Below are 7,500 nucleotides of genomic sequence, written 5' to 3' on the forward strand. Positions count from 1 at the left end.
ATTGCTGTTTCTTATTGCTGGTAGCTGAAGATATATCACTTATCACATTATATTCAGTAGCGGTTATTCTTATATTCTTATTTAATAGTATCTTTAATTTCATCGTTATTATTGCCATCATCATAATTTCCTTTTTTATAAGAACAATCATAATATAAGCTATATCATATTACAATATTTATGACAATTACTATTATCATTAATTATATTATTTACTGTGGTTTATTGATTGCTAAAATCATTAATTATCATCATTATTGTCAAATATATTATTATCTCCATTACATCATTATTATCATCATTATTATATATATCATTATTACTATTTTATATTAACATCTTATATTTATATCAGTTATTATTTGTAGCATTTATCGTATAAGTATCGAATATAATCGTACCTCCTGTTTCTTCTTCTTCCTCCTCCTCCTCAGCAGCAGCAGTAGCAGCTACAGAGAGCAGCAGGCAGTATTAAATCATCATTATTATGCCTATCCTCACCGATATTAACCGATATTAGGGCATTTGTGGCATCTTTATAATGGTATTTGATAAAATTATTTCATTTCATTCGTGTTGTGTGTATGTTTTCATGCTATGAATTAATAATAATTATATTCAATATCAGTATTCGTATCATTATAATTGCATAACATTCATTACTCGTCACAAGCTTTTATTACTTCATTTCAAAACTTCTATATAGCATAAAATTATCTCACTTTTTTTTTTTTTTTTTTTTTTTTTTTTTTGGGGGGGGGGTCTAAACATGTCATCGTATTAACATGGATCCGTCATTCATAGGTCATAATATTTCAAAATATGTTAGCCCAATAGAAAAAAAAAAAGATCAATCCATTAACATCATTTAAATACAGCATAAGTTGATACAAGACGCATACAATACGATCTAATATGCCGTCTTTGAAATTAGTCAAGCAAGTTTTTGTCACTGACGTCTGTTGGGAATAGTAGTGTACCTTTGCGTGAGGTAAGTTGTGTGAATTTGTAGCTGTAACGAAACTGAGCGTGGGAAATTGGACAACACTGTTTGATCGCGTGAGTTGTAAGAGACATGGTTGTTGACCAGGTCTTGTTATTGAATAAGTATTTTATTTTTCTTTTTTGACATGTGGGCTCTTTTAGCGCTTAGGGGTCTTAGTAGGATAGTGGTGATCGTAAGTCATAGGCCATATCAGGCGTTTTCGTGTAGTTACGCCTGAGAGACCTTCAAGCGATGGTATGATATAGACTGCATACCTGAATATGTGGGTGATTAATGTGCAAGCATTATCAATCGGTCATTTGCTTGTTAAGGTAATGATAATTAAGTTCTATAATTCCATTCAGTACCTGGTCCACAGTCCCTTCACTTTTTTTTTAAACTTTATCAGAAATTTTTTATCATTTCCCTCTTATGCAGAAAGAAAATATATATGAGGGTCTAATCTAACACAGTGAGTCCCTATCTCATCCGTGGAAGAACTAACTTGTAAAAGTATTTTTGAGGATTTTTTTCTTCAGAAGGTCATCCGATGTCAAGAAATTTTTGCATTTTCGAGAATCTTCATAACAAACCTTCCTATTCCGTCAAACCTGTTATCTTTTAACTCTACTGTATACCAAAGCATCTTTAAACAATATACCTAAAAAACTGGCAGCACGGTAATGAAATATAGAAGATATCCATAATCTGAACGTATATCTCCCTAACAGAACTTAGGGAGTCCAAGATTAGTAAGCATACAATCTCCTAACGAACACCAACCCACCATTAAAAACCCACCATCAAAAAAAAAAAGAAAAAAAAAAAAAAAAAAAAAATCCCACTCCCCAAAGCTTCTCCCTGTCAAAACAATCACCCAAAATCTGAGAAAAAAAAGACATTATTCAAACTCGGCACGTCACTAATATCAAAAACCAGTTCCGAATGACCACAAGAAGGCACTTAAATGATCTCGGGTCAAGTACAATAGAAGAAAGAAGTGAAAGTTAACAACCCTGTCGACAAGGCGTGTATGACGAAAGGGAAATCGTAAAAGAGTTACATGCATAGGTTATACACAATAGTAAGAACAAGAGAAATACAGCTGTGACAATCAGCGTGTCAGCCTTCTCCTTGTAGGTTCAGGTGAGAGCAGGGGCTGTCTCGGGGGTAGGGAAATGTTTCCCTTTTGGTACTACAGGGGAAGTTTCCTCATTGCTTCTTATCATTATGTTAATTGCTGTTATTCTTATTGCTGGTAGAATGAGATGTATCACTTTTATCATTACTATCAGTAGCGGTATTCTTATTAATATTATTAATAGTATCATTATTTCCATCGTCATCATTGCTATCATTTTTATTACCATTATCATAATAATAATTATTATCAGCTAATAACTATTACAATATTTATGACAATTACTATTATCATTATCAACTTTATTACTGTGATGATGATTGCTAATATCATCATCATTATTATATTATTATCGTCATTATCATTTTTATCATCCATATCATCATTATTACTATTATCATCATTGTTAACATCCTTATCATTATCATTATTATCATAAGTATTATCGTTATCACTATCACCCTCCTCCTCCACCTCCTGTTTCATCTTCTCTTCTTCCTCCTACTCCTCCTCAGCAGCATTACATGCATTATCATAATTATCATTATTATGCCTATCCTCACCGATATCATTAGCCGTTTGGCATTCGTTATATTTTTTTTGAGATTATTGATAAACATTATTCATTCTTAACATCGTTATCATTAGAACTGTCACAATCCTCAATTTAATTGTCATATTTTTTATCTTCATTATTTTCGTCATTAATTTTATCATTACTTCTTTTATTCTTATTGTCTTCATCGTTGTTGCTCGTATGTTGTTTTCATGCTCTTGATTCCTATAATTCCGTAGCAATATCAGTATTCATATCATTATATTTGTTATCATATTTGCATAACATTCATTACTCGTTACTAGTTTTTTATACTTCAATTCAAAAGTTCTATATTGGATAAAATTACTTCACTGTTTTTTTTTTTGGTCATAAAACCATGTTCTCTGACATGAGATCGTCATAATAAGCCTATATAATATGATCAGATATTTTCAACAATAAAAAAATAGATAATAAAAAAGTATGGTGCATCTAACATCGTATAAAAAACTTGCAGCAATGCATACAATACGATCTAATATGCCGTCTTTGAAAATCAGTCAAGCAAGTTTTTGTCACTGACGTCTGTTGGGAATAGTAGTGTACCTTTGCGTGAGGTAAGTTGTGTGAGTTTGTAGCTGTGACGAAATTGAGCGTGGGAAATTGGACAACACTGTTTGATCGCGTGAGTTGTAAGAGACATGGTTGTTGACCAGGATATTGTTGCAGAAAAGTCTTTTTTTTATGACATGTGGCTCTTTTAGCCTTCTAGGGGCCTTTGCAGGATCCACGTGGGTGACTGATACTCAATAGGCCATATCAGGCGTTTTCGTGTAGTTACGCCTGAGAGACCTTCAAGCGATGGTATGATATAGACTGTATGCCTGAATATGTGGGTGATTAATGTACAAGCATTATCAATCGGTCATTTGCTTGTTAAGGTAATGATAATTCCACTCTAAATGCTGGTCCACAGTCCCCCTACGTTTTTTTTTATCACTTCATTAGAAACTTTATCATTTTCCCTCTCTATTGCATTATATATATATTTCTTTCTTTTTCATTAATTTGCATTTTCCAAGAAGCAACAATGACAAGTATATAATTTACAGAATTAATTCAAATAAACTAAAGTTGCCATCGAAATATTGGCTGAGGAATATACTAGCGATGTTGAGATCGTTAATATGTAACAGGAACAATAAAGGCTAATATGGAATCCTAAACGAATGGCCACTGATATCTAAACAGCCATTTATTGATCAAGGAACTGATAGCCTAAGCTTTTTGGACATCTTAAACACTAAAATGGTACAGTTCATTGGGCAAGACTGAATTTTTAGTGTCGAACGCTTTTGGTAAGCCCGGGAAGTCATGGAGAACATACACATTGGAAGTATGCAGTGATAAAGACATGATAAAATAGTAGTTTGATCTGAAAGCGAACTAAGCTTTTAGAAAAAAAAATGTATAAAAAAAGTAATTTGTCCGGAATCTTGGGGATGTTTATGAGTAGGGATAACTCCACTAATTTCATGCTCTCCGGGAATGCATAGCCAGGAGCCCGAAGAACTGATCTATCTATTGACATCTTTGTGTCTTATTACTCTGGTTTTAGGTGAATGTGCTGATAGATTCTCGGGATGTGTTGACAGGCACTTGTGTGTACCAGTATTTGCAAAAAGGCATCTTGGTGTACTTTGAGCCTTAGTATAACGCAACTGCTTATCTCCCTTTCCCAGACTGGCGCTAATGACCTACCACGTCTTTTACAACTACCAGTTAGCTTGAAATGACTGTAGTTTGCTATGACAAGGCGAGTAATGTAATTTTGTTTCGTGTTTTTTTTTTCGTCTGTGTAATGTTTACGTTGCAATTCATTCACTGTTTTATCAAATATTTTTACTTGTTGAGTGACGATGGGATTTCACTCGTGCTCTTCGTCGACCACTTTATTTCGAGCTGAATGTCTGTCGTGCAGAGATAACAATAGGCCATGGAAGGGAGCGAAACATTCTGATACGTCATGGTTTCCGTAAAGCATTATCAACTAGGTATTAGATAGCTTTTTACTTGTATATCTCCGTGTTATCTTACAGAAAGGAAACGTCATTTTTGTTTGTTTTATTATAATTTTGTATTTTGCTGAGCTTGCTATTAGGTTGGAGTACTCTGTTGTGAAGAAGTAAGGGAGGTTGTCATTGAGAAGTTAAAAGACGCCATTGGTGAATGTTTTTTGGACCATGTTACCTAATATGACCAAGGAAAGTTGAGCTTTATCCTTGCACGCAGATGGCCCCAGTAACCAGATATTGACAAAATGACGATGTACTTTCAGGAACTGTTTTCATGAACTAGATCCATTGCAAGTAACCTACCATATGACAATTTTTTTTATCATAATGTAAAATATAACGTAGAATAGTTCATGGGACGAGTTTAGGAAAGCGCTGTGACGGAAGTTAAAGTAGTTTGTAAATAGTGGCAAGAGGGATCGGACAGACAAGGTCGCGCTTGAGGCTACGTCGCCGACAAAAAGCGTCTCCGCCTTAATTGCGAGACACGTTATTTGGGAAGAGGTCGAAGCGAGGAAGTGAGTACGGGTGTAAGTTGTCAGTTGTCATTGTTTATTTTATCATGCAGAAATGTGGTATAAAAGACAGTCTTATAAAAAGGCTTCTCAGTTTTTGAACATTTTGTTTGTATTGATGTTTGAGATACACATTGATTTTGTGAAATAGAACTTAATAATAATAATAATAATAGTTTCATCGTCTTTATAAACCTGAGAATGAGCAAAGCTTACTAAACATTTTCAGTGAATATTTCTAATATTTTCTAGTACCTAATGGAATTATGAAACAAAGTTTAGCTTACAATATATGATAAGACTCGTGATCCATTTCAAGAAAAAAAAAATCCTCGACAGTTGCATTGCCAAAGGACAAAAAAGAGAGAGAAAAAAGAAGAAAAAAATAACACTCAATTTCCCTTCTCACTTGCTTCGTCACGTTGGCATTGTCTCAGTCACTCCTTTCGTCGATTTCGCGGCCATGTGAAGTACTGGGCAAAGGTTTGGCTGCAATGTCGGGGCAAGACTGTTGGTAGTGGTAAGGTCAGGGAAAGACAGGGTGCTTATTGTAAGGGTGGGAGATGTCAAGATTCAAGCCATTGATTAGGATTAAGGCGTCGGGGTAGAGGTGTGTGGGTACGGTTGCGAGTACTCAAGGCCGTCTGTCCTTCTGAGCACCTTGGCTTATGCAATAAGGAGTAACGAGGGGATAAGCATAAGCAATTGTGTCGCCTGCTGAGGCTGAAGGAGACTCGCTTCTCTCGGTTCTTCGCTTCTTTGAGGGAAAGCGCTTCCGTCTTCCTAGATGTATTGGGGCCCATAAGAATTCTTCTGAGGCCTATGCTGTAGTTCGCTCCATTGAGTAACGCTGGCGGTGGATTCTGTTACGGTAGACATGCCCGTTGGGTTTACTGGCGATCACTTCAGCGAACCCGTGTATAGCATTATCACGCAGAAAGGTCGTCAGCTTTTTTTTTTTATCGAACTGGAGAGACAGACGTATATATGGAAGCTAAGAGATAGATAAATAGACAGATAGATAGAGAGAGAATGAGAGAGAGAGAGAGAGAGAGAGAGAGAGAGAGAGAGAGAGAGAGAGAGAGAGAGAGAGAGAGAGAGAGAGAGAGAGAGAGAGACGATTAAGGGAGAAAAGAGGAAGAAAGACAAAAAGTAGAAGGAAACAGAGAGAGAAAGACGTATCTAGAGAAAGATAAGCAAATCAATCTAGAAAAACAGAAACAAACATATATGCGTAACGATAGAATATAAAAAAGAGTCCCTTTATCCTTTAGCGCATCCTTGATCTGACAGAGACCTTCAGTCACAAGTGGCCTTTAAATTCTCAACTCGTTTTACGGTCGGAGAACTAACGGTATCCGAATGGGGATTAAAACAAAAAAGTCGTGGTGCTCTACTTCTTTGCCCCCTTCCTCTCTGCTCATCTTCCCCTCCCGTATTCCAGTTTCTTTTTTCTTCCGCCACTCCCTCTACTCTCTTCTCTTTTTTATCATCTCCTTTCACCTCTTTCTTTCTCCTTCCACGACCCTCCTCTCTCCTCCTCCATCCCCTCCATTCTCTCTCCAACGTCTTCCTCTCTCCTCCTCCCCCATCCTCTCTCCTCCTCCCCCTTCCTCTCTCCTCCCCTTTCCTCTCTCATCCTCTCCAATCTCCTTCCCCCTCCCCTTCCATCCTACCAAACACCTATCCCCCCTCCTCCCCCCTCCTCTGAACCCCACCCCCCTACCGGAACTCATCTTCACCTGCAAGAGGATCCAGTTTTTGTGGCGATGATCTAGTTCAGTTAGGATGGCTCGTAACCTTTCTTTTTTTTTTCTTTACCTTTATCATGTTTGGTTAATTCTTATATTTTTTGCTCATAGTATTTCTTAGCATCTTCTTTACTTTTTTTTTTTAAATTTGGTATGGTATCAGATTGTTCTTTTTTTTATCTCTCTTTTTTGTACATGAATTTTGGTTATTGGTGTAACTCTATGCTTTTTTTTAGTCTTGTCTTTTTTTAGTCTTTTTTTTTGGTCTTTTGTTTAAAAATACAGTTACGAAAGGTACGTATAGGTTTTGGAAAAGAATCTTTACGTTTACTTCATGTTTCTTCGATAAAAGGGATAAAATAATAACAATAATGACAATATGTATAATGAGGATAATGATTGTGATACCCATTAGTAGTAGGGATAATGAAAATATGATAACAGGCATAATGATGGTAATAGTAATGATAATGATAACGATGATAATTATAATAA

The sequence above is a fragment of the Penaeus japonicus genome, unplaced genomic scaffold, assembly GCF_977035675.1.
Source record: "Penaeus japonicus unplaced genomic scaffold, GWHDUDI00000001_assembly GWHDUDI00000011, whole genome shotgun sequence".
Taxonomy (NCBI): Eukaryota; Metazoa; Arthropoda; class Malacostraca; order Decapoda; family Penaeidae; genus Penaeus; species Penaeus japonicus.